This window comes from Ornithorhynchus anatinus, chromosome 2 (genome assembly GCF_004115215.2).
Source record: "Ornithorhynchus anatinus isolate Pmale09 chromosome 2, mOrnAna1.pri.v4, whole genome shotgun sequence".
Lineage (NCBI taxonomy): Eukaryota > Metazoa > Chordata > Mammalia > Monotremata > Ornithorhynchidae > Ornithorhynchus > Ornithorhynchus anatinus.
In genome coordinates, this window is record NC_041729.1 from 159,571,466 (window position 1) to 159,597,738 (window position 26,273).

At 45.5% G+C, this 26,273-nt stretch overlaps 1 protein-coding gene and 1 non-coding gene across 3 annotated transcripts in view; one reads left to right on the forward strand and one right to left on the reverse strand.

The window, feature by feature from the left end:
• The window catches only part of TAFA2 (TAFA chemokine like family member 2), a 453,170-nt gene that overhangs the window by 341,783 nt on the left and 85,114 nt on the right, over positions 1 to 26,273 (reverse strand). The window lies entirely within an intron of this gene.
• Positions 7,676 to 7,812, forward strand: LOC114809874. The gene has a single exon (XR_003757646.1). It is a non-coding gene; the product is annotated as a small nucleolar RNA SNORA7 (small nucleolar RNA).

The window sequence follows — 26,273 nt, forward strand, 5'->3', positions numbered from 1 at the left end:
TGGACTGATTTTTTTTGATCAATTGACTGTAATCAGATTACAGTCTGTAATCAGACTGTAATCTGATTAGACTGTAACCCCCGATTAAAGTATAAACCTGTCAAAGGGCAGGGACTGTCTCTATCTGCTACCGATTTGTACATTCCTAGCGCTTAGTACAGTGCTCTGCACATAGTAAGCACTCAATAAATACTATTGAATGAATGATTGTCTGATTATCAAGTGTTTCAATGAGCTCAATTATTCACATCCTGAAAAAAGGGACCTTAAAACAATGACAAGGATACTCTTTAGAAATCACTTTCCTGACATTCTATTGGATATTTTCAATGTGCTATGTTATTACTGATGAATTAGTTAAATGTAAAAATAAAAGGTCATTTCTTAACGAATTCAGAAGAATCTGAAGCAAAGATAAGAGGTGAGAGATGAAAGAAGTGTTTGTGGAGCCAGTTAAAATGAATACATAAACTCTTCAGTTAGTATTCCGTAGAGTTAGAGCAAGATTTTTTCTGGCTCCTAAAGGGAGATTTGAGGCAGAGATAGAGCTAGGCATAGGGGAAAATGTGTCCAAAGAAACACAAAGTTACAATGCATAGTTATTTATTCTTAATCATTGGTGGAGATTTTTCAATAAATCCTGGATGTCCAGTCTAAAACAAACTTTCAGAAAAATGGGGAGGAAAGGTATGGTGGAAATATTTTATATTCTTTATTCAAACTACTTGGACTTTTTTCAATTGTAATTTAACAATAATAATGATGGTTCTTGTTAAACACTTACTATGTAATGATGATGGTATTTGTTAAATGCTTACTATGTGCCACTCACTGTATTAAGAGCTGGGGTGGATTCAAGCAAATGGAGTTGAGCATAATCCCTGTCCCATGAAGGTCTCACAGTCTCAATCCTCATTTTACAGATGAGGTAACAGGCACAGCAAAGTGAAGTGATTTGCCCAAGATCACACAGCAGACACGTGGCGGATCAGGATTAGAACCCATGCCTTCCCCTCTGCCTTCAAACATGCCCACATCTCCCCCATCCTAAAAAAACCCACTCTTGACCCCCACTTCCCCCTCCAGTTATCGTCCTATCTCCCTACTACCCTTCCTTTCCAAATCCTAGAACGAGTCGTCTACAATCGCTGCTTAGAATTCCTTAACTCCCATTCTCTTCCCAGACCCCCTCCAATCTGGCTTCCGTCCCCTCCACTCTACCGAGACCGCTCTCTCTAAGGTCACCCGTGACCTCCTTCTTGCCAAATCCAATGGCTCCTACTCCATTCTGATCCTCCTTGACCTCTCTGCTGCCTTTGACACTGTCGACCATCCCCCTCCTCCTCCATACCTTATCTCACCTTGGCTTCACGGACTCTGTCCTCTCCCGGTTCTCCTCTTACCTCTCTGGCGGTCATTCTAGGTCTCCTTCGCTGGAGCCTCCTCCCCCTCCCATCCTTTAACTGTCGGAGTTCCTCAAGGGTCAGTTCTTGGCCCTCTTCTGTTCTCCATTTACACTCACTCCCTCGGTGAACTCATCCGCTCTCACGGCTTTGACTACCATCTCTACGCAGATGACACGCAGATCTACATCTCCGCCCCTGTCCTCTCCCCCTCCCTTCGGGCTCGCAATCTCCTCCTGCCTCCGGGACGTCTCCACCTGGATGTCGGCCCGCCACCTAAAACTCAACATGAGCAAGACTGAGCTCCTCATCTTCCCTCCCAAACCCGGTCCTCTCCCAGACTTCCCTATCACCGTGGATGGCACGACCGTCCTTCCCGTCTCTCGGGCCCGCGATCTCGGTGTCATCCTTGACTCGTCCCTCTCATTCACCCCACACATCCTATCCGTTACCGAGACCTGCCGGTTTCACCTCTACAATATCGCCAAGATCCGCCTTTCCTCTCCACCCAAACGGCTACCTTACTGTTACGGGCTTCTCGTTATATCCCGGCTAGACTACCGTGTCAGCCTTCTCTCTGACCTCCCTTCCTCCTCTCTCGCCCCGCTCCGGTCTATTCTTCACTCCCGCTGCCCGGCTCATCTTCCCGCAGAAACGATCTGGGCACGTCACTCCCCTTCTTAAACAACTCCAGTGGTTGCCTATCGACCTCCCGCTCCAAACAAAACTCCTCACTCTAGGCTTCAAGGCTCTCCATCACCTTGCCCCTTCCTACCTTCCTCCCTTCTCTCTTTCTACCACCCACCCCCGCACGCTCCGCTCCTCCGCCGCCCACCTCCTCACCGTCCCTCGGTCTCGCCTATCCCGCCGTCGACTCCTGGGTCACGTCCTCCCGCGGTCCTGGAACGCCCTCCCTCCTCACCTCCGCCAAACTGATTCTCTTTCCCTCTTCAAAACCTTACTTAAAAATCACCTCCTCCAAGAGGCCTTCCCAGACTGAGCTCCTCTTCCCCCTCTACTCCCTCTGCCATCCCCCCTTTACCTCTCCGCAGCTAAAGCCTCATTTTCCCCTTTTCCCTCTGCTCCTCCACCTCTCCCTTCCCATCCCCACAGCACTGTACTCGTCCGCTCGACTGTATATATTTTCGTTACCCTATTTATTTTGTTAATGAATTGTACATCGCCTTGATTCTATTTAGTTGCCATCGGTTTTTTACGAGATGTTCTTCCCCTCGATGCTGTTTATTGCCATTGTTCTTGTCTGTCCGTCTCCCCCGATTAGACTGTAAGCCCGTCAAACGGCAGGGACTGTCTATCTGTTGCCGACTTGTTCATTCCAAGCGCTTAGTACAGTGCTCTGCACATAGTAAGCGCTCAATAAATACTATTGAATGAATGAATGAACCCATGCCCTTCAGACTCCCAGGCCTGCGCTCTATCCACTAAGCCATGCTGCTTCTCAATAAAACCACTGTTCTACGTGGTGAGGTAGATGTAAGGTAATCAGGATAGACAAGGTCCCTGTCCCACATGGGGCTCACACTATAAGTAGGAGGAAGTAGGATTTAAACTCCATTTTACAGATGAGAGAATTGAGGCTCAGAGAAGTTAAATGACTTGCACAAGGTCACACAGCAGATTCAGGGCAGAGCTGGGATTAAAAATGAAGATTCTCTGACTCCCAGGCCCATGTTTTTCCCAGTAGGCCACATTGCTTCTCAAATTTGTGCTCAAATAAAGTGTACGAGCACACTGCAATACCAATAAGCACTTAAAACTCACCTCCTCCAAGAGGCCTTCCCAGACTGAGCTCCCCTTCTCCCTCTACTCCCTCTGCCACCCCCCTTTACCTCTCCGCAGCTAAACCTCTTTTTCCCCTTTTCCCTCTGCTCCTCCACCTCTTCCTTCCCATCCCCACAGCACTGTACTCGTCCGCATCGACTGTATATATTTCCATTACCCCTATTTATTTTGTTAATGAATTGTACATCGCCTCGATTCTATTTAGTTGCCATTGTTTTTACGAGATGTTCTTCCCCTTGACTCTATTTATTGCCATTGTTCTTGTCCGTCCCATCTCCCCCGATTAGACCGTAAGCCCGCTCAAACGGCAGGGACTGTCTCTATCTGTTGCCTGACCTTGTTCATCCCAAGCGCTTAGTACAGTGCTCTGCACATAGTAAGCGCTCAATAAATACTATTGAATGGAATGAATGAATAAGCAGCAGGACAGAATTTCCTTATAGGATCTTAATGACCCAGATGTGGGTGCTGCCCCTTCTGAGATCTCCCTCCCTGCCAACCCTCCTTTCCCCCCCATCTCCCCCATGGCCTCCGATGTGGGTGTGATGAGTAATCTTAATAATGAGAAGCAGGAACTATAGGTTCAGTTTAATTATACTCAGTATACTCAGAGAAGCAGTGTCCCTTAGTGGAAAGAGCACGGGCTTGGGAGTCAGAGGTTATGGGTTCTAATCCCAACTCCACTTTTTGTCAGCTGTGTGACTTTGGGCATGTCACGTCACTTCTCTGTGCCTCAACTTACCTCATCGGGAAAATGGGGATTAAGAATGAGCCCCACATGGGACAATCTGAATACCTTGTACCTACTCCAGTGCTTAGAAACAGTGCTTGGCACATAGTAAGTGCTTAATAAATACCAGTATTATTATTATAGGACAAAAAACAAAGAGCAAGTGATAATCAGTCAACGGTGTGGACTGAGGATTGTACTAAGAGGTTGGAAAAGTGCAGTACTATAGAGTTGGCAGACACTAACCCTGCCCTTGAAGAAGCTGGTAGTCTTGACAGGAGGCAGATATCAAAAATAATAATAATGTTGGTATTTGCTAAGTGCTTACTATATGCAGAGCACTGTTCTAAGCACTGGGGTAGATCCAGGGTAATCAGGTTGTCCCACATGAGACTCACAGTAGATCCCCATTTTAACAGATGAGGGAACTGAGGCACAGAGAAGTTAAGTGGACTTGCCCACAGTCACACCAGCTGACAAGTGGCAGAGCCAGGATTCGAAACCCATGAACTCTGACTCCCAAGCCCTGGCTCTTTCCACTGTTCCAGCACTGCTTCTCTAAATGAATTAGAGATAAGGGGAAATGGTGAAGTATAAGGGTATGTAGGTATGTGGTGCAGGACTGTACATAAGTGATTTAGGAAGTACAGATGATGGATAATAATAATTACAGTATTTGTTAAGTGCTTACTGTGTGCCAAGCACTGTTCTAAGCACATAGAGTAGATACGAGGTAATCAGGTTGTCCCACGTAGGGCTCACACTTCATCCCTATTTAGCAAATGAGGTGCACTGAGGCCGGAGAAGTTAAATGACTTGCCCAAGATCACACAGCAGACAAGTGGCAGAGACAGGATTAGAACCCACATCCTCTGACTCCCAAGCCCAATCTCTTTCCATTAAACCATGCTGCTTCTAAGATCCAAGTGCCTAGGTGGGGCATTTGGGAGGACAAATAGGGTGGGAAAATGAGGTGTTAGTCTGGGAGGGTTTTCTTGAAGGACAAGTGACTTTAGTGGTAAGAGAAACTGTCCCCGTCTTTCTTCCCTCCCTGTCTTCCACTTTCAACTGTTCGCTCTCCAATGGCTCCTTCCCCACTCCTTCAAGCAGGCCCACGTCTCCGCTCCCCAAAACGTCCCCTGCCTTGACCCCACGGTTCCCTCCTATTAATCGACCCATCTCCTCCTCTCATTCCTCTCCATATGCCTGAATAGAGTTGTCCACTCTCACTGCCTCTACTTCCCTCTTTCAACTTTCGCCTCGACATCCTGCAATCTGGCTCCACCCCCTCTACTCAATGGAGCCTGCCCTCTTTAATAATAATAATGGTATTTGTTAAGCACTTATGTGTCAGGCACTGTACTAAGCACTGGGGTGGATACAAGCAAAATCGGGTTGGACACAGTTCCTGTCCCACATATGACTCACAGTTTTAACTCCCATTTTACAAATGAGGTAAGTGAGGCACAGAAAAGTGAAGTGACTTGTCAAGGTCACACAGTAGACAAGAGGCAGAGCCAGGATTAGAACCCAAGATCTTCTGACTCCCAGGCCCTTGCTCTATCCACTAACCATGCTGCTTCCTAAGGTCATCAATGACCATCATACTATACCAGTGGCCTCTATCCATCCTAGTCTTCTCAGCCTTTCTGCTGCCTTCAACCTGTTTTTGCCTAAATATGAATTAAATGTGAATTTCAAAAAGTAACTAATGCCAACTGTGTATTGACTTTTCCAGTAAAGATCAATTATATTAAGAAAAATAGCTTATGTCAAGACCACTATAACTACAATGGCATGTTTCCTTCATGTTTTATGTTGTACGTGCTTATAATTGTAATACTTTTTTTTCCAATCCTGGCTAAGTCACACTTCTAAAAGTAACAATCAGTTGGTTTTTGGAATCCATTTTCTGGAGGTACCTGCTCCATTACAAGGAAAACTCTTTAAAAACTGAGTCAACATGACCTTGTGGAGAGAAGAACAGGACTGGGAGTTGAGAGGCCTGGGTTCCAATTCCAGCTCTGCAACTCATCTTCTGTAGGACCTTGGAGAAGTCACTGAACCTCGCTGGCCCTAAACTCCTCACCTTATTAAATGGGATTAAGATACTTAGACTGGAAAGCCCGTGCGGGAACAGCAACCATGTCCAACCTAATTTACTTGTATCTACCCAGGACTTGGGACAAGTGTTGACACATAGTAAATGGTAACAGATACCATTTAAAAAAAAAAAATACTTGTAATCCTATCTCATAGATTAATTCAGCCCTGTATGAAACAGAGACTCTCTGATTAATTCTCTTGCATCTACCCAGCAGTTCCTTTGTGCAAAACACTGTACTAAGTGTTTAATGACAACATCTTTCTATAAAAAAAAAAAAAGGAATACGTTAACCCACACAATGCTACTATGGAATCAAAATCCCTTCTAAGCAGCCGGCATGGGAAATCGACATTGTGAGAAAATCATTTTAGCATTTGCTAGGCAGCTTTATTATAAGATGATCTTGATTGGATATGGTAGTGGAGCATCTGGAGAGATTCTGTAGCAATAGGGGGCCAGAGTCAAGCATGTCATCTTTTTTTGTTTTGTTTTATAGCGGTGCTTGACAAGAGGGCAGGGAAAGAAGGCAAGAAAGCTCTCCAGACGCGAAATCTAGAATCAGGTTTGGGGAGTGCAGAATTAATGGTGAAGGCACACATTTCAAAGGAGAGTATATTTATGGCATTTGTTAAGCACATACTGTGTGCCGAGCACTGTACTTTAGCCTGGACATAGATACAAGTTAGGATAGACACAGACCTTAATGGGGCTCACTAATCTTGAGGAGTGGAAGAACAGGTATTGAATCCCCATTTTTACAGATGAGGAAATTAAGGAACAAGGAAGTTACTCACCCAGATACACTGCAGGCAAATGGCCGAGCAGAAAGAGAAGCAGGTCCTCTGACTCTGCCACTTGGCCTCTTATCACTAGGCACTGTGATTCTCTGTACTAGGCCACTTTCAATATAGGTTGCTATTTAAGTCCTTGTCCACACAGTTCTTGTAGTCCACATTACAAAAATGTTACCAACATTACTGTAATCCTCAGAATGAGAGGCAACTACTTAACTGCATGCGTGCATGAGAGGGAGAGAGAGACAGAGAGAGAGAGAAGAGAGAGAGAGACTGTGAGATTAAAGGTACCCTTTTAGCATGTTCTAAGGATTCTGAAACTTCATAAAGTTGTGTAATGAACTAAGGGCCTGAATTTTGATCTCTCCCCTTTGGGCCTTTGAGTAGTTATCTTATCAAGAAAGGATTGGATGGCTACCAACAGCCTGATTGTTCAGAGAAAATGGCTTGTTCAGAGAAAAACTGAGTACTAATAATACTAATTGAAGTACTTGTTAAGTACTTACTCTGAGCTAAAATCTGGGCTAAGCCCTGGGGAAGATACAGAATCACCAGTTCAAACACAGTCCTTGCCCAACACAGGTTTCACAGAGGGAGAACAGGTATTTAATTCCCCTTTTACGGATGAGGCAACTGAGGCTCAGAGAAGTTAAGTGACTCGAGCTTCCGAATCCCCTCCTTTCGGTTAAACCACTCAAAGGAACTAGTCATTCACTTTGGAGGAAGAAAGATGAATAATTCAGTAACCACCTCTAATGTGTTTCCTTTTCCTCACTTCCATAATGGAGATCCAGAACAGCAAGCAGCAGTGGCAAAAAGCTGATTTTATTCTCCTCAACTCCTCTCAGGGTCATACGTGGAGAGTTTCCAGTACTCTACCAGACTCGGCTATGGGAGGGTGAGTCAAGCAGAGGCCTACCCATTCCATTCTAGCTTGGCCAGTGGCTAGTGAGTGGAAGGCAATCTGCTACAAAATCAAAAAACTCACCCATGCTTAGAAGCAGCAGCATGGGAGAGAGTCCAGGGTGGAGAGCTCAAGTTTATCATGTGGAAGGAGGCAATGGTAAATCATTTCCATATTTTTACCAAGAAAACCCTCTGGATCCACTACCAGAACGATTGCAGATGGAAAGCGGGGTGTTCTGGGAAAGATGTGTCCCATGGTGTCACAATAGGTCGAAAATGACTCGATGGCATAAGAAGTTTCCTCAAGGAAAGTGGCCAACTTTCCTATTTCTAGGTTTTGTCCAGTCGGATGCTAATTCTCATTTGACAGATACTAGAAAACAGAACCATGTTTTTTATCCCATGGGTACCAGCTGAGATCATGTCAACCATTCCTCTGGAGAACATGAGACCACAGAGATTTTTTCTTGACGCACTGATAAAACAACCAAGATGTGATTATCTTCATTTACCCCTACACTTAATAGTGTTTGGCACATGATAAGCACTTATAAAATGCCATTCTGAAACTTTAAAGTGGGGAGCAAATGCTATTTTAGAGCTGCAAATTATTTAGAATCCTGACCATTAAATAAAGGGCATTTTTTTTCTACTGAGGCAGAGGATGAGGGCCCTCTGCATACCTGCCAGCTGGGATAATGATGGTATTAAATACTTTAGTACTTTCTGTAAACGTCATGTGCTGATATTGTGGCAATCTATCATATGTCTACTACAAGGAAATACTCTCAAATGTGGAGAAATTGACAAGATAGGACAGTGGCATGTTGGATATTTTGTTGTATAAGATCTTTTGGGATTGATGATTTAAAATATGTGAATTGTAAAATTGCATTAGTGGATTTATAAGGCATGTTCTGTGGTTCTTTTTATCAGCTCCATTTTACAATCCCTTGTGAGATGGCTCTGATTTCTTTCTGGTAGTGTTGACTGTAGTATGAAGAACGTGGTATAATTATATTTTCCTCACAACTCAAAAAAGAAATATAAAGAGTTCTTATCAGTAGTCCCAGAGAGTGCTCTCACTGAACTTCAGGATCAGAAGATTTATAGTTTAAGTGAGAGTACACAGTACATTTTCAGAAAAGCCAAGCTTTCATCAATTCTGAACAAGTATGCAGAGGGAGACAATTCCATTTGGAAACCTAACTAGCACTCTATTTTTCTAATATTTTTCTCATCCCATCATAGTCTTTATCCTAATGCAGTTTTCGCTTCCAAATTGGCAGGATAATTTTTCACAAAAACCATTTTGCCCTGACATGTTTAATACATAGACACCAAACAGCTTCTCTAATATCTGGCTGTAAATTATGAACCCAATTACCTCAGTTGTTACCCTCTCTCCATTTGCTTCTCTCTAATTGCAGGAAGCAGAAAAGTAAAGATATTATACATTGGATGCTAAACAGCCGTGCATTTCACCTCTTGTACCCTTCCCCACCATATCTAACTAGACCACCACTCTCCCCACCTTCAAAGCATTATTAAGGTCACATCTCCTCCAAGAGGCCTTCCCAGATTAAGCTCTTTTCCCCAGTTTGCTCAACCGTCTGTATCTTCTGCGTACTTGGATCTGTGGCCTTTGAGCATTTGATTTTCGCCCCACCCTCAATCAATCCATGGTATTTACTGAGCACTCACTGTGTGCAGAGCACTGTACTCAACCCCACAGCACTTATGTATATCTTTAAACTATAAATTATTTATATGTCTGACTCCTATAGACTGTAAACTTAATATGGGGAGGGAATGTCTGCTAATTCTGTTATGTTGTAATCTTGTACAGTACTCTGCAATTGATCAATTAATCAATGGTATTTACTGAGCGTTTACTAGATGCAGCGCACCATACTAAGTGTTTAGGAGAGTATGATATAACAGAATTAGCAGACACATTCCCTGCCCCTAACGGGCTTGCAGTATAGAGGGGGAAACAAACATTAATGTGAATTAATAATCTATAATATATAATCTAAAGATATGTTCAGAAGCAGCATGGCCCAGTGGATAGAGCATGGCCCTGGGAGTCAAAAGGACTGACTTCTAATCCCAGTCCACCACTTGTCTGCTGTGTGATGTTGGGCAAATCACTTCACTTCTCTGTATCTCTATTACATCATCTGTAAAATGGGGTTTAAGACTGTGAGCCCCTGTGAGACACGGACTGTGTCCAACCGGATTACTTTGTATCTACTTCAGCTCTGAGAACAGGGCCTGGCACAGAGTGAGCGCTGAAACAAATACCATAAAAAAGTGCTGGGGGGTTGGGGAATGGGACAAATATCACCTGTCCAGAGGTCACAAAATCCAAGCATATAGATGATGCAGAAGAAGAGCGAGCTGGGGAAAAGAGGTTTAATTGGAAGGCCTCTTGAAGAAAATGTGACCTTAACAGGACTTTGTAGGTGGAGAGTAGCACTCAGATACCACTGACTGATTGGTGATTGGATGTACCGAGGCCCAAACCTCTGGGCATTCTGATTGGTACATTAAGGGCAATTTTTGCAAGATAACCTACTCAGTATTTGTTTAAAAAAATAAAAGAATGTGCTCTCCCAATCAGGAGTGAAGAGAGAAGAAAGAACACTCAAAAAGTAAATTTTCCCCACACTGACAACCTCACCGCACTGGAATCCTTAATGGTCAACCCATGTACCAAACCTGGGCACCAACATAAAATTCAGAAGAAAGGACAGTAGAACATGCAGGTAGTCAAGAGACAAAAGCTTGAACAATACTCTTAAAATCCACCCAGAGGATTTCATTTGTGTGCTTTTAGTCCTGCGCTGTGGGAGTGAGAGACTAGGTTATTGTTTCTCATTTTTCCAGGAGACAGAAAAGGATTCTGCCGTGAAACAGAGAGAGATACAAAAGCCGGCACTCAAGGCAACACAGTAAGAAGCAAAAACTGCTCCCTATCCTGGATAATCTCTGGAAAGGGAGTTGAACTTACTGAAAGCATGCCAACCAGGTTTTTGACTGGCCTACCCACCCTTGAACATTATAACTACAAATAGAACATTGACAGTGTCCTGGGTGAGGCTTCATTGTCGTTGTAAAATTGGCAGGTTAAGCAGAGACAACACGGTTTACAAAGAAAAGACAGGAATAAGACTACCGCTCTTCCAAGACCAGGAAATTCTTCGTCTATTTTCCCCACCATTCTGTAAACGTAAGGGCAAGCTTAAATGATGGAGTAACGAGTGTATGTCCCACTCTCAGGGTCGGCATAACTGGAGAGTTTCCAGCACCTACTAGTCCATCGACACGGGAGGGAGAGTCTAAGCAGAGGCCTAACCCATTTCCTTCCTAGCTTGGCCAGTGGCTAGGGAGTGGCAGGCCAATCTGCTACAATCAAAACTCACCTGTGCTGGGCAAGAAGCAGCCCGGGAGAGAGTCTTAGAGCTCACCTCCTCCAAGAGGCCTTCCCAGACAGAGCTCCCCTTTTCCCTCTGCTCCCTCTAGCCCCCCTTCACCTCTCCGTAGCTAAACCCTCTTCTCCCCCATTTCCCTCTGCTCCTCCCCCCTCTCCCATCCCATCAGCACTGTACTCATCCGGGCAACTGTATATATCTTCATCAACCTATTTATTTTGTTTAAGGACATGTACAGCACCCTGATTCTATTTATTTGCTATTGTTTTAATGAGATGTTCTTCCCCTTGACTCTATTTATTGCCATTGTTCTCGTCTGCCTGTCTCCCCCGATTAGACTGTAAGCCCGGCAAAGGGCAGGGACTGTCTCTATCTGTTACCGATTTGTACATTCCAAGGGCTTAGTACAGTGCTCTGCACATAGTAAGTGCTCAAATAAATACTATTAAATGAATGAATGAGACTCGAGTTTACTGTGGGAAAGGAGGCAATGGTAAACCACTTCCGTATTTTTACCAAGAAAACTCTATGGATCCACTACCGGAACTATTGCAGATGTAGAGCAGGGCCTCCTGGGAGAGATGCGTCCATGGCGTCACCGGGTCCGGTACGACTCGACGGCATAAGACAAGACCAGCATATGTGTTTAAAGCTCTCCATCACCTTGTCCCTTCCTCCCTCACCGCTCTGCTACTATAACCCAGTCTGCACACTTTATTCCTTTAATGCCAACTTACTCACTGTACCTATGTCTCATCTTTCTTGTCTGCCCTCTCGTCCACTTCTTACCTCCGGCCTGGAATACCCTCCCTCTTCATATCCAAGAGAATAACACTCTCCCCACCTTCAGAGCCTAACTGAAGGCCCATCTCCTCCAAGAGGCCTACTCTAAGTTCTCCTTTCCTCTTCTTCCACTCCTTGCTGTGGTACCCTGATTTGCTCCCTTTATTCACCCCTCCCTCAGCACTCCTATGTGTACAACTATAATTTATTTATATTTCTATCTTCCCCTTTTGTCTGTTGCTCACTGTGGGCAGGGAATGTGTCCAGCAACCCTGGTATACTGTACACTCCCAAGGGCTTAGTATAGTACTCGACACAGTAAACCCTCAATAAATGATTGACAGACATGGGAGAAGCAGCATGCTGTAGTGGATAGAGCACCGGCCAGGTAGTCAGGAGGTCATCGGTTTTAATCCCAGCTCCGCCACTTGTCTGCTGTTGACACTAGGCAAGTCACTTCATTTCTCTGTCCCTCAGTTTCCTCATCTATAAATGGGGATTGAGACTGTGAGCCCCATGTGGGACAGGGACTGTGTCCAATCTGATTTGCTTGTATCCACTTCAAAGCTTAGAACAATGCCTGGTACATAGTAAGTGCTTAAATACCATTATTATATACATTCCCACCCACTACTAACCTACTTCTTTCTACAGGCATCTCCATGAGTAGTATTTTTGACCATCTACTGATTGTGAAGCACTAAACCCCGTGATGAATGACTGGAAAGAGCCTTGAGTGCAGGAATCTTGTCTCCCAATTGCATTGTACTCTCCCCAGAGTTTAGTACAGTGTTCTTCACAAAGTAAGAGCTCAATAAATAAGATTCATTTATTCAGTCGTATTTATTGAGTGCTTACTGTGTGCAGAACACTGTACTAAGCTCTTGGAAAGTATAATACAGCAATAGACACAATCCCTGCCCACAACAGGCTCACATTATAGAGGGGGAGACAGACATCAAAACAAGTAAACAGGCATCAATAGAAATAGATATATACATATACACACACACACACACACACGTGCTGTGGGGCTGGCAGGGTGGGGGAGAGCAAAGGGAGAGAGTCAGGGTAATGCGGAAGGCAGTGGGAGCTGAGGAAAAAGGGGCCTTAGTCCGGAAAGGCCTCTTGGAGGAGATGTGCCTTCAGCAGGGCTTTGAAGATGGGGGAAGAGTGACTGTCTGTTGGATTTGAGGAGGGAGGGCATTCCAGGCTAGAGGCAGGACATGGGCCAGCGGTTGATGGCAGGACAGACAAGATGGAGGCTCAATGAGAAGGTTAGCAGCAGAGGAGCAGGCTGGGATGTAGAAGGAGAGAAGGGAGGTAAGGTAAGAAGGGGGCAAGGTGATGGACAGCTTTAAAGCCAATAGTGAGAAGTTTTTGTTTGAAATGGAGGTGGTTAGGCAACCACTGGAGATTTGGGGGGGTGGGGTGCTGGGGTGGGGGAGTGAGACACCCTGAACGTTTGATTACGATCGATTACTTAGTACAATAGAAGCAAAGACTTCATCTATATGGAATGGTCCTTCATATTTGAAGCAAAACTGATGGTTAAAATCAATTGGGTGGGCAGGCAGGCAAAAATAATTTTCAAAACGTGAGAGCAGGAGGAAGGAGAGGGATGTAATGGGAGGGACTACAAATCTATCAGGATAAAGTGGCTAAAGAATTGGATGTGCAAATAAATACCCAGATGAAAAAATATGTCAGTATGGAGGACAGGAATGGAAACATGGTGCTAAGAGTGGTGTTGGGTTGGGAGAAGTGGTGTGGCTTGATGCATATAGTGTGGGTTTCAGAAGGACCTGAGTTCTAATCCCACCTCCACTACTTGTCTGCTGTGTGACCTTGGGCAAGTCACTTCACTTCATCAGGCCTGTTACCTCATCTGTAAAATAGGGATTAATCATGACCCTTATGTGGGACATGGACTGTGTCCAACCTAATTCGTTTGTATCAACCCCTGTGCATAGTACAATGCCTGGCACAGAGTAAGGACTCAAAAAATACCACATTTATTATCATCATCATCAGTATTTATTGAGTGCCAACCATGCAGAACGCTGTCCCAGGCTCTTGGGAATAGCTCGCACAGTGGCGGACGGCTCATAAATGAGGTGGAGTAACTGAACGATGGCGAACCCACAGTAAATCAAAACAGAGGCCTTGAAAGGAAAAGGTCCTGTCAATCAATCATTGGGATTTATTGAGCCCTTACTGTGCAGAGCACTGGTTCAATGAAGCAGTGTTGATAGACACTTTCCCTGTCCACGATGAGCTTACAGACTGTAGCGGGAGAAAGCTGTGAATATAAATCAATAAATTATGGATATGTATGTTAAATTCTGTGGGGCTGAGGGAGGGATGAAATGAACACCAACTGCCCAAAAAGGGTACAACGCATAGAGTGCAGAAGGGAAAGGGAGTCAGGTAACGAGGGGTTAATCGGGGAAGGCCGTCTGGAGAGGTTGTCAGGTTAATAAGGTTTGGAATGTGGGCAGAGTGGTGGTCTGGCTTACATAGAGGGGGAGGGAATCCCTGGCCAGAGGGAGGATGTGGGAAAGGGGTAGGCGGCAAGATAGACGAGACCGAGGCACAGTGAGCAAACAGCCACCAGAGGAGTGAAGTGTGTGGGCTGGGCTGGAGTAGGAGATCAGTGAGGTGAGAAGGAGCGAGCTGACTGAATGCTTTAAAAGATGATGGTAAGGAGTTTCGGTTTGATGCCGAGGTGGATGGGCAACCGCTGGAGGGTATTAGGAAGAGAAATCAGAGAAGTCAGCAAATATCGCTTTAACCCCCTTTGACTACCTCACCAGCACCTCTTAGAACCAATGCTGCAAAAACCTTTCTGCTACCAACTTTATAAGGGGAAGGAATATGAGGAGGAGCATGCTACGATGAGAGTAGGAAAGGGAACAGTCTGTTAACTTGTATCCCTCCAGTCTATTCATCACTCCGCTGCCCGGCTCATCTTCCCGCAGAAACGATCTGGGCATGTCACTCCCCTTCTTAAACAACTCCAGTGGTTGCCTATCGACCTCCGCTCCAAACAAAAACTCCTCACTCTAGGCTTCGAGGCTCTCCGTCACCTCGCCCCTTCCTACCTCTCCTCCCTTCTCTCTTTCTACCGCCCACCCCGCATGCTCCGCTCCTCCGCCGCCCACCTCCTCACCGTCCCTCGGTGTCGCCTATCCCGCCGTCGACCCCCGGGTCGCGTCCTCCCGCGGTCCCGGAATGCCCTCCCTCCTCACCTCCGCCAAACTGATTCTCTTTCCCTCTTCAAAACCCTACTTAAAACTCACCTCCTCCAAGAGGCCTTCCCAGACTGAGCTCCCCTTCTCCCTCTACTCCCTCTGCCACCCCCCCTTTACCTCTCTGCAGCTAAACCCTCTTTTTCCCCTTTTCCCTCTGCTCCTCCACCTCTCCCTTCCCATCCCCACAGCACTGTACTCATCCGCTCAACTGTATATATTTTCGTTACCCTATTTATTTTGTTAATGAATTGTACATCGCCTCGATTCTATTTAGTTGCCATTGTTTTTACGAGATGTTCTTCCCCTCGACTCTATTTATTGCCATCGTTCTCGTCTGTCCGTCTCCCCCGATTAGACTGTAAGCCCGTCAAACGGCAGGGACCGTCTCTATCTGTTGCTGACTTGTTCATCCCAAGCGCTTAGTACAGTGCTCTGCACATAGTAAGCGCTCAATAAATACTATTGAATGAATGAATGAATGAAAGAAGTAGCGTGACCTAAAGGACGGACAGTGCGGGCCTGGGGGTCAGAAAGGCCTGAGTTCTAGTCCCAGTTCCACCACTTGTCTGCTCTATGTCCTTGGGCAAATCATTTCACTTCTCTGGGCCTCAGTTCCACCATTTGTAAAATGGGGATTAAGACTGAGGTCCAGGTGGGAAATGGACTGTGTCCAGCCTTATTATCTAGGTCGTGTGAGCTCTGAAGGGGGTTGGGAAGTTGAAGGGCATTCTTCTGTGTTAAATCTCAAGGTTTAGGCAGCTTCTCCCCAAATACTGGGTGACATCATTGCACGGCATCGCACGGTTCTTTGGTCGTCTATAGTGCCGGGGAGGGGTGGTCACCCGAAACATTAGACAGGATACGTTTCCTTTTTTATGGTGTTTGTTCAGCACTTATGTGCCAGGCACTGTACTAAGCATGGGGTAGATAAAAGATAATCAGGTTGGACACAGTCCATTTCTCCCCTGGTTCACAGTCTGTAGGGATTGCTCAAGATCGCCCAGCAGACAAGTGGCAGATCTGGGATTAGAACCCGTAACCTACTGACTCCCAGGCGCATGCTCTATCCACTATGCCATGCTACTTCTTACACCTAGTTACTTCTCTTAATTAAGGTGGATATTTAATTAGGTTAGACAGAGACCCTGTCCCCCATGGGACCCACAGTCTAAATAGGAGGGAGAACCAGAGAACCGAGGCTCAGTGAAGTTAAGCGACTTGCCCAAGGCCACCCAGCAAGCAATTGGCAGAGCCAGGATTAGAACCCAGATCTTCTGATTCCCGGGCCTGTTCTCTTCTCCCTAGGTCCCACTGCTCCCCACACGTTGTCCTTGGAACCCAAGGCAATGCTGGTAATGGTTAGACTGTATCCACTTGAGTGCCTGTCAATGAGGTGGAAAGTTCACACTCCAAAACAAAGGAATTGATAATTGACTGGGGACTGTCAGAGGACCAGGTCCCCGCAAACAAGATAATGATGAGATTATTTACTGTTCCGAAGGCAATCATCACATCTCACCTGCTACCCATAATCTCCCAACCCACAAAACTCTTCAGTCTAGCCAAACATCTTCTGCTCTGACTCCCAGACAGCCTTTCAGGGTCCAAGAGCTCAGGGTCTATTTCTTATGTTTTTGTTTCTCAGCTACCAGAGTTGGATTCTGTGAGGCAGGTTATGAAGAATAGGGGGTTACCATTCCCAGAGAATCATCATATTTATTGAGCACTGACTGTGCAGAGCACTGTACTAAGCACTTGGGAGTGTACAACAATTGGTAAACACATTCCCTGCCCACAGCAAGCTTACAGGTCTAGAGGGGGAGACAGACATTGATATAAATAAATTCCAGTTGGGTACATAAGTGCTAGGTGGCTGAGGAAGGGATGAATAAAAGTGTAAATCCCAAGAGCAAGGGTGAATCTGAAGCTCCTGATCACCGTAATCATGTGGCTGATTTTTTTTGGGGGGGGGGGGTTCCCCCCCTACAGCTCAATGTGGGGGAGGGGGAAGTCATGTGGTTTATATCCCTATAAACATCCTGCAATCTTTTAAATATACAGGGTGTTTGGGTAATAACAATAATTCTGGTATTTGCTAAGCGCTTACCATGTGCCAGGCACTGTCCTGAGCACCGGGGTAGATACAAAGTAATCAGGTTAGACACAGTCCCTGTCCCACATGGGGCACACAGCCTCAATCCCCATTTTACAGTCGAGGTAACCAAAGCTCAGAGAAGTGAAGCAACTTGCCCAAAATCACAGAGCAGACAAGTGGCAGAGTTGGGATTAGAACTCAGGTCCTTCTGACTCCCAAGTCCTTGCTCTATCCACTAGGCCACGCTCATGATCTAAATGTTTATGTAAAAACCCCAAGCCGAACTTTTGCTAAGCAATGTCTGTAGAGCCTTAGGTTTTGAGCAGTGGGAGATGCTGGCACTTTCTTTTAGTTTTTTAAGATCAACAGCTGCTGGTAACAAATTTGATTAGGTCATTGCCTATGCAAATGTCACTTATTTTACTGCTGTCATTTACCTTATTCCCCCAACCAAGTTCTTTATCTGCACACTGCCACCAATTCATCTGACTAGCTCATCACGGGACTCTAAATTAAACCGGCTGCAACATAGATGTTCTCCTTGATGAGTTATGCGCTCCCCAAATGGTATAAATTCTCTTCCGACTGAATATTCTAGCCCCTTCCTCGCCTCCCTCAGGCATCTCAATGATAGCTCATTTTGCCAAGAATTAAGATCTCTCTGGGTATCAATCCACGTGCACATCCTGCCTTTTTTCTGAGGGAATGAACTCCGACAGGATTTCCAAATGATCCCTAATCCCTGCTCTTCTAAAGTTTCAAGTGCTGAAGTATTTCTGGACTAATGGCCAGGAGGGAGGATGTTGCCTGAAATGAATGACCAGCTGGGGAAGCGGAGGGCCCGAAGTAAAACCTTGTGGCTTTAACTCACAGGCTCATTACCTGATGGAAAATGTTCTGACTCTAGAGGCAACTCTATTACAATCAAACCACGCAATTAACCAAATTACCCAAGAAAAAAAAAAAACACGTGGAGAATTAAACGGCTGAACGCCATGTCCTCTGGGATGGCGTTCTCTTCCTTCGCCTCACTTTCTCACACACCAAGCCAGTTAACGACCAACAGGAAAGGCAGACTTCATTTTTAATTGAATGTTAGTTTTATGATAAGCCGAAGGGGAAAAGAAAAGGTATCCATCTTAAAGATATGAAATTAAGGCCATTTCCACGCTGACAAAAGTAAAATATGTTATTTGTAAACTTATTCCCTTCCTACACAAAGACGCATCTGCATCTTAAAGTCGGTATATCAAAAAATCAAGTCCTCATAGTTACTTTTAAGCATTTTACTTCTCACTTTTCTATCCCTGTCAACATCACTCACTCCGTTTCAGAAGCGCGTGACCTCAGCAGTTTCAACCAATCTCTAAGTCCTTCCAACTCTTCCTGTACAACACTGGGCAGATATGAAGCAGCAGCATAGCCGATCAGAGCACACGCCTGAGAGGCAGAGGATCTGGGTTCTAATTCTGACTCTGCCAACTGCTGCGTAACCTTAAGCAGACTGGCCAAGTGGATAAAAGCATTGTCCTAGCAGCAAGACCACCTGAGTTCTAATCCTGCCCCAAGCAGTTGGCTGCTGGGTGAACTTGGGCAAGACACTTAACTTCTCTGTGCCTCAGTTTCCTCAACTGTAAATTGGTGATTCAATACCTGCTTACTCTCCTATGTAGATTGGGAGCCCCATGTGGGACAGAGATTCTGTCCAACTTGATTAATTTCTATCTACCTCAGTGCCTAGAACAGTCCTTGTTAAGGGCTTAACAAATACCACAAGAATAATAATAATTTACCTCTTCCTCTCACCCTCATGACTAACATCCCCCAGCTTAATTGCCACTCCAGACCCTTTAGCAATCACCCTGCCTCAACTCTCGCTCCCCTTTTCAACCTAACCTCCCTACCTTTCCCTGTATCATCTTCAAAAATCACACAGAATGCAACGCTCCCTTCTTTAGACATCTCTTCTGGCTAATCATTTTGCATTACCCTGCACAGAAACTCCAGGTTGGATTTAAAACTTCCCAGTGATCCTCTTAACTACATACTCTCTTATACCACTCATGGCCTAGTGGACAGTGTCACGAGTCCCCAGTTCAAACCAACCAAGACCTTCCTGAACCAGGGGATCTCTCGGTGACACACAGTAGAAGTCAAACCACACCTCTTATCACCAAGGTTACTATAGAAAGTTTTTTTACTTAGTTTTACCAACATGTAAGGGAGTGACACATACACACTCACTCCATCCCACCAAGGGTTTAATACCAGTATGGGGTCAAAGGAGCCCATTCTGCCAGTGCTTCTTTTTTCTACTTCCAAGTGCTGCTCTCAGCATACTTGCTTCTTACTTCTCTGCATGCTTCTGCCCCCACTTGCTTACCTCTTGCTTTCCCCCTGTACCTCTGTGGGCCCTTTCATTATTCAAAGCCAGCACCTTTTATCTGCCTTAGGTGCCACAGCTGTGGCTCTATGCAGCAGTGAGTGATTGGTCCAGGCCCGTTACTAGATAGAACAGAGAAAAAAAGCCACTCCTCCCTCCGTGCTCCGCCCCACCACAGGCCAGCAATCACCTGTCTCAGGTAGAACCCATCAGTGCCTTCACCAGTCTCTTCCTTCTTGTTGTTCACAGTCACTAATAATAATAATAATGTTGGTATTTGTTAAGCGCTTACTTTGTGCCAAGCACTGTTCTAAGCGCTGGGGTAGATCCAGGGTAATCAGGTTGTCCCACGTGAGGCTCACAGTTAATCCCCATTTTACAGATGAGGTAACTGAGGCACAGAGATGTTAAGTGACTTGCCCACAGTCACACAGCTGACAAGTGGCAGAGCCGGGAGTCGACCTCAAGACCTCTGACTCCGAAGCCCAGGCTCTTTTCCACTGAGCCACGCCGCTTCCCCATAAGGCACCTTGTTGTGGGTTCACCGCAGAGCACAAGCCTGGGAATCAGCAAGACCCGAGCTCTAATTCCCACTCTGCCACTTGTCTGCTTTGTGACCTTGGGCAAATCACTTCTCTGTAGCCTCAGTTACCTCATCTGCAAAATGGGGCTTAAGAATGCGAACACCATATGGGACAGGGATTGTGTCCAACCTGATTACCTTGTATCTACCCCAGTGCTTAGAACAGTACTTGACACATAGTAAATGCTTAACAAATACTATCATTATTATTGTCGTTATGATTATTATTGTCATTACTATTTCAAGCTGGAAAATCTCCAACCTGGGTGCTGGGAGCCATGGCCTTGAGCAGAGCTAGACATTCCAAGCTGTGCTGGTTGGTAAGGCTTTGCTCAAGGATATGACTCGGCAGCAAAGGCCAGAACCCCTGTCTCAGAGAAGCAGCGTGGCTCAGTGGAAAGAGCCTAGGCTTGGGAGTCAGAGGTCATGGGTCTGAATCCCGGCTCTGCCACTTGTCAGCTGTGTGACTGTGGGCAAGTCACTTAATTTCTCTGTGCCTCAGTTACCTCATCTGTAAAAAATGGGGTTTAAAAAATGTGAGCCCCACGTGGGACAATTTAATTACCCTGTATCTACCCCAGCGCTTAGAACAGTGCTCTGCACATAGTAAGAGCTTAACAAATACCAACATTATTTAGGGGAAAGAGCTCAGGACTGAGTGACAGAAGGACGGAGGTTCTACTCCCAGTTCCGCCATTTGCCCGCTATGTGATATGGGAGAAGTCATGTAACTCCTCTGTGCCTCCATTTCCTCATCTGTAAAAAGAGGATTAAAAGCTTGTTTTCCTTAGAACGTGAGCCATTTGTGGGACAGAGACTGTACTCCACACTAATCCTCCTCAATCACTCGTCTGCGTTCGACACTGTCGACTAACCCCTTCTCCTGAAAACATTATCTAACCTCGGCTTCGCTGACTCTTCCCTCTTCTGGTTCTCCTCTCATCTCTCTGGCCGCTCATTCTCAGTCTCCTTCACGGGCTCCTCCTCTACCTCCCACCCTCTAACTGTGGGGATCCCTCAAGGTTCAGTTCTGGGTCCCCTTCTATTTTCCATCTACACCCACTACCTTGGAGAACTCATTCACTCCCATGGCTTCAACTACCGTCTCTATGCAGATGATTCCCAAGTCTACATCCCCAGCTGTGATCTCCTTCCTTCTCTGTGGTCCCACGTTACCTCCTGCCTTCAAGACACTTTTACTTGAATGTCTCATCAACACTTCAAATTTAACATGTCCACAAGAGAATTCTTCATTCATCCATTCATTCACTCAATCATATTTATGGAACTCTTACTGTGTGCAGAGCACTGTACTAGCACTTGGAATGTACATTTCGGCGACAGATGAGACAATCCCTGCCCATCAATGGGCTCACTGTCGAAAAAGGGGGAAACAGACAGTAAAACCCTCTCCTCCCCCTGTCATTCCCATTACCATAGACAGTTCCACCATCCTCCCTGTTTCACAGTATAATAATAATAATAATAATAATAATTAAGCATTTGTTAAGCACTTACTATGTGCCAGGCACTGGACTAAGCGCTGGGGTGGATACAAGCAAATTGGGTTGGACACAGTCCCTGTCCCATGTGGGGCTCTCATTCTCTATCCCCATTTTACAGATGAGGAAATTGAGGCTCAGAGAAGTGAAGTGACTTGCCCAAGGTCACACAGCAGACAAGTGACAGAGCCGGGATTAGAAGTCATGACCTTCTGACTCCCAGATCCGTGCTCTATCCACTAAACCATGTCACCTCGGCATTCAACCCACATATTCAGTCTGTCACCAAATCCTGTCAGTTCTTCCTTCACAACATTGTTAAATTCCATCCCTTCCCTCTCCATCCATACTGCTACCATGTTACCCAATCACTTATCCTACCCTGTCTTGACTACCGCATCAGCCTCTTTGCTGACTTCCCCACCTCCTGTCTCTCTCCACTCCAATCGTTACTTCACTCCGCCGCTCAGACCATTCTTCTAAAAGAACATCCTCTTCACATCTCCCGACTCCTCAAGGATCTCCAGTGGTTACCCAGCCACCTCCGCATCAAATAGAAACTCCTTACCGTCACGTTACGAGCATTCGATCTGCTCGTCCCCTTCTACCTTAACACACCGATTTCCTATCCAGCCCCCAAACTTTGCTCCTTTAGCACGAACCTAATCACTGTACCTTAATCTCATCTACCTCACTACTGACCCCTTGCCCACGCCCCCCTCCTGGACCATGACTCCCTCCACCTTCAAATATAATAATAATAGTGGTATTTGTTAAGCACTATGTGCCAAGCACTGTTCTAAGCGCTGGGGTAGACACAAGGTAATCAGGAGGGACCCCGTCTCTATCCCATATGGGGTTCACAGTCTTAATCCCCATTTTACAGATGAGGTAACTGAGGCACAGAAATGTGAAATTAACTACCCAAGGTCACACAACAGACTTATGGTGGAGGTGGGATTAGAACTCACATCTTCTGACTCCCAAGTCCGTGCTCTTACCACTAGGCCATGCTGCTTCGTTATGACAGACCACCCCCTCCCCAACTTGAGCAAAGCCTTACTCAAATCACATGTCCTCCCAGAGGCCTTTCCCGATGAAGCTCTCATTTTCCCTATATAGGATCACCTATGTCCTTAGATCTGTACCATTTAAGCCTCTAATATTCATCCTCAATCCCACTGCACTGTGAACATATCCATCATTTCTTTTTAATAATGTTGGTATTTGTTAAGCGCTTACTATGTGCCGAGCACTGTTCTAAGCGCTGGGGTAGATACAGGGTAATCAGGTTGTCCCATGTGAGGCTCACAGTTAATCCCCATTTTACAGATGAGGTAACTGAGGCACAGGGAAGTGAAGTGACTTGCCCACAGTCACACAAGTGACACAAGTCACATACAAGTCACACACAAGTGACAAGTCACACAAGATGACAAGTGGCAGAGCCGGGAGTCGAACTCATGACCTCTGACTCCCAAGGCCGGGCTCTTTCCACTGAGCCACGCTGCTTCTCTAGTGCCTGTCTTTTTAATGCCTGTCTCCCTAAGCTCGCTATGGGCAGGGAACGTTTCTTCCAATTCTGTCACATTGTACTCTTCCAATCGCTTAGTAGAGTGCTCTGCCCATAGTTAGTACCCAATAAATTTCAGAGATTGACCGATTGATTCACCCCACCCTAACAACACATCACTTATGTACAAATCCCTATACTCTGCCATTTCACCTGTCTGTACTTAATTTTATCATCTGTCTGCCCCCGCTAGATTCCAAGCTCCTTATGAGCACGGATTGTGTCTATGAACTTTTGTTGTGTTGTATTCGACAAAACTACAGTATAGTAAGGTACGGTGCTTTGCACGCAGTAAGCACACAGCAAATACCATTGTTTGATTGATAGCGGGTCAGTCGACCAAAGATATTTCATTTGAAATAGTATGGGCATTCTAATTCTAACCGTAAACCATATTCCACTCACCTGTCAGGTTTATATCCTTTCCAACTCCAAGGCTTAGCTTCAATTTACAAAATTTAGCTTTTATTGGAAGAAATCACACCCTACTTGAAACACCTGTAGCAAGCTTGTTAAATTACATTTTCCCATTAAGCGTTTGCTTTAGAAATAATTTAATGAACCAAAAGATCACTTGACTTTTGCAGAACAGATGGTATTTATGAAATAATTCTGACAAATTATACAACTCTGGCCAATTTTTTTAAGCAAAGACTCTCAGAAAAATCCATACCCGAAAGGAATCTGTAGCTCTTCTCAATTTAGTTTCAGCGGTAATGATGATATAAGAGCAAAACCTGATAAATCAGAGAATGGAGAAATGCTCTGCTTAATCAATATCCTAAGTCTGTAGAACATCCTCCAAATCAATGAGATATATAATAATGACAAGAAGCATCTAAGAGTAAATGAAAAAAAAGTGAATTGTAACAGAGCCCAGAACCATTATCAAAACTATATTAAAAGCACATTTAACACAAGAATGCTATCCGTCTTCTTAAGTTTAATGGTCTTGGCAATAAATAAAATGTATCTCTCCCACTTCAAAATGCAGAGTTGATATTCTAGAAATTTCTTAACACTGCAAGAAGAAATTGTTTCACATCTCATGCTCATAGTAATTCATAGTCTTTATAGTTTGTGTAGGGCCTTCGAGAGCCTTCGACACCCAACAGATCGGGACTCAGAAAAATATTGAGCAAATTTGACTCTTCGCAGAAGTTTCTTCAGCCGCACCCTAACGGCATGTCTGGTCCGGTGAAAGCTGAAGGCAATTTTTGCCAAGGCATTTCTTAGCACCATTAGTATGATTTCTCTAGTATTCAACCTCTTAGCCCTGGTGTTGGTCCAGTGGAAAGAGCATGTTTCTGGGAATCAGGAGACTTGGGTTCTAATTCTGACTCTGCAGTGATGGTGGTAGTTATTAAGTACCCACTATTTGCCAAGTACTGGGAAACATATCAGGCACGATCTCTGTCCCTCATGAGGCTCACAGTCTAAGAGGGAGGGAGCACAGATATTTTACCCCGGGTTTAGAAATGAGGATAATGAGGCCCAGAGTAGTTAAGTGACTTGCCCAAAGTGACACAGCAGGCCAATGGCGGACCTGGTGCTTGAGTCCAGGTCTCCCGGCCCCCAGTCCCATGCTCTTTCCTCTAGACCATGCACCTCTTGGGGTTTTGCTTCTCTTACTCACCATCTGAAACAGACCCTGGGGTTCAGGATGCTAAACCTCCACAACCTCAGCCATCTGGATAGAGCACGGGACTGGGAATCAGAGGTACCAGGCCCCATCTCCCTTCTACCCTTCTTGTCCAAACTCCTGGAGTGAGTCATCTGCACTCGCTACATCAAATCCTCTCCTCCTACTCTTTCCTGGACCCCCTCCAATCTGGCTTCCGCCCCCTCCACTTCACAGAAACTGCCCTCTCAAAGGTCACCAATGACCTCCTTCTTGCCAAATCCAATGGCTCCTACTCCATCCTGATCCTCCTTGACCTCTCAGTTGCCTTTAACACTGTGGACCACTCCCTTCTCCTCAACACGTTATCCAACCTTGGCTTCCCGGACACCATCCTCTCCTGCTTCTCCTATTATTCATTCAATAGCATTTATTGAGCGCTTACTATGTGCAGAGCACTGTACTAAGCACTTGGAATGTACAATTCGGCAACAGATAGAGACAATCCCTGCCCAATGAGGGGGAGACAGACAGCAAAGCAAAACAGAACAAAACAAAAACAAGACATCATCATCAATATAAATAGAATCAAGGGGATGTACACCTCATTAACAAAATAAATAGGGTAATAAATAATATATACAAATGAGCACAGTGCTGAGGGGAGGGGAAGGGGGAGGAGCAGAGGATGGGGGAGCAAAGGGAAAGGGGGGCTCAGTCTGGAAGGCCTCTTGGAGGAGGTGAGCTCTCAGGTGAGCTCTTATCTCACTCGCTGTTCATTTTCAGTCTCCTTCGCTGGCTCCTCCTCTCCCTCGCATCCCCTAACTGTGAGGGAGTTCCTCAAGGGTCATTTATGGGTCCCCTTCTAATTCTCCACCTACACTCACTCCCTTGGTGAAGTCATTTGCACCCACGGCTTCAACAATCATCTCTATGTGGATGACACCCAAATCTATATCACCTCCCTTGTTCCCTCACTCCCTCCAGACTCGAATCTCCTCCTGCCTTCAGGACATCTCCACCTGGATGTCCTCCCACCACCTATACTCAACATATCCAAGATGGAGCTCACTATCTTATCTCCCAACCCCGTCCTCTCCCTGACTTTGTGGATGGCACCACCATCCTTCCCATCTCACAGGCCCGCAACCTTGGTGTCATCCTTGACTCTGCTCTCTCATTCACCTCACATATCCAATCCATCACCAAAACCTGCCAGTCTTACCTTCGCAACATCACCAATATCCCCCGTTTCCTCTCCATCCAAACCGCTACCTTTTTGGTACAATCAGTCATCCT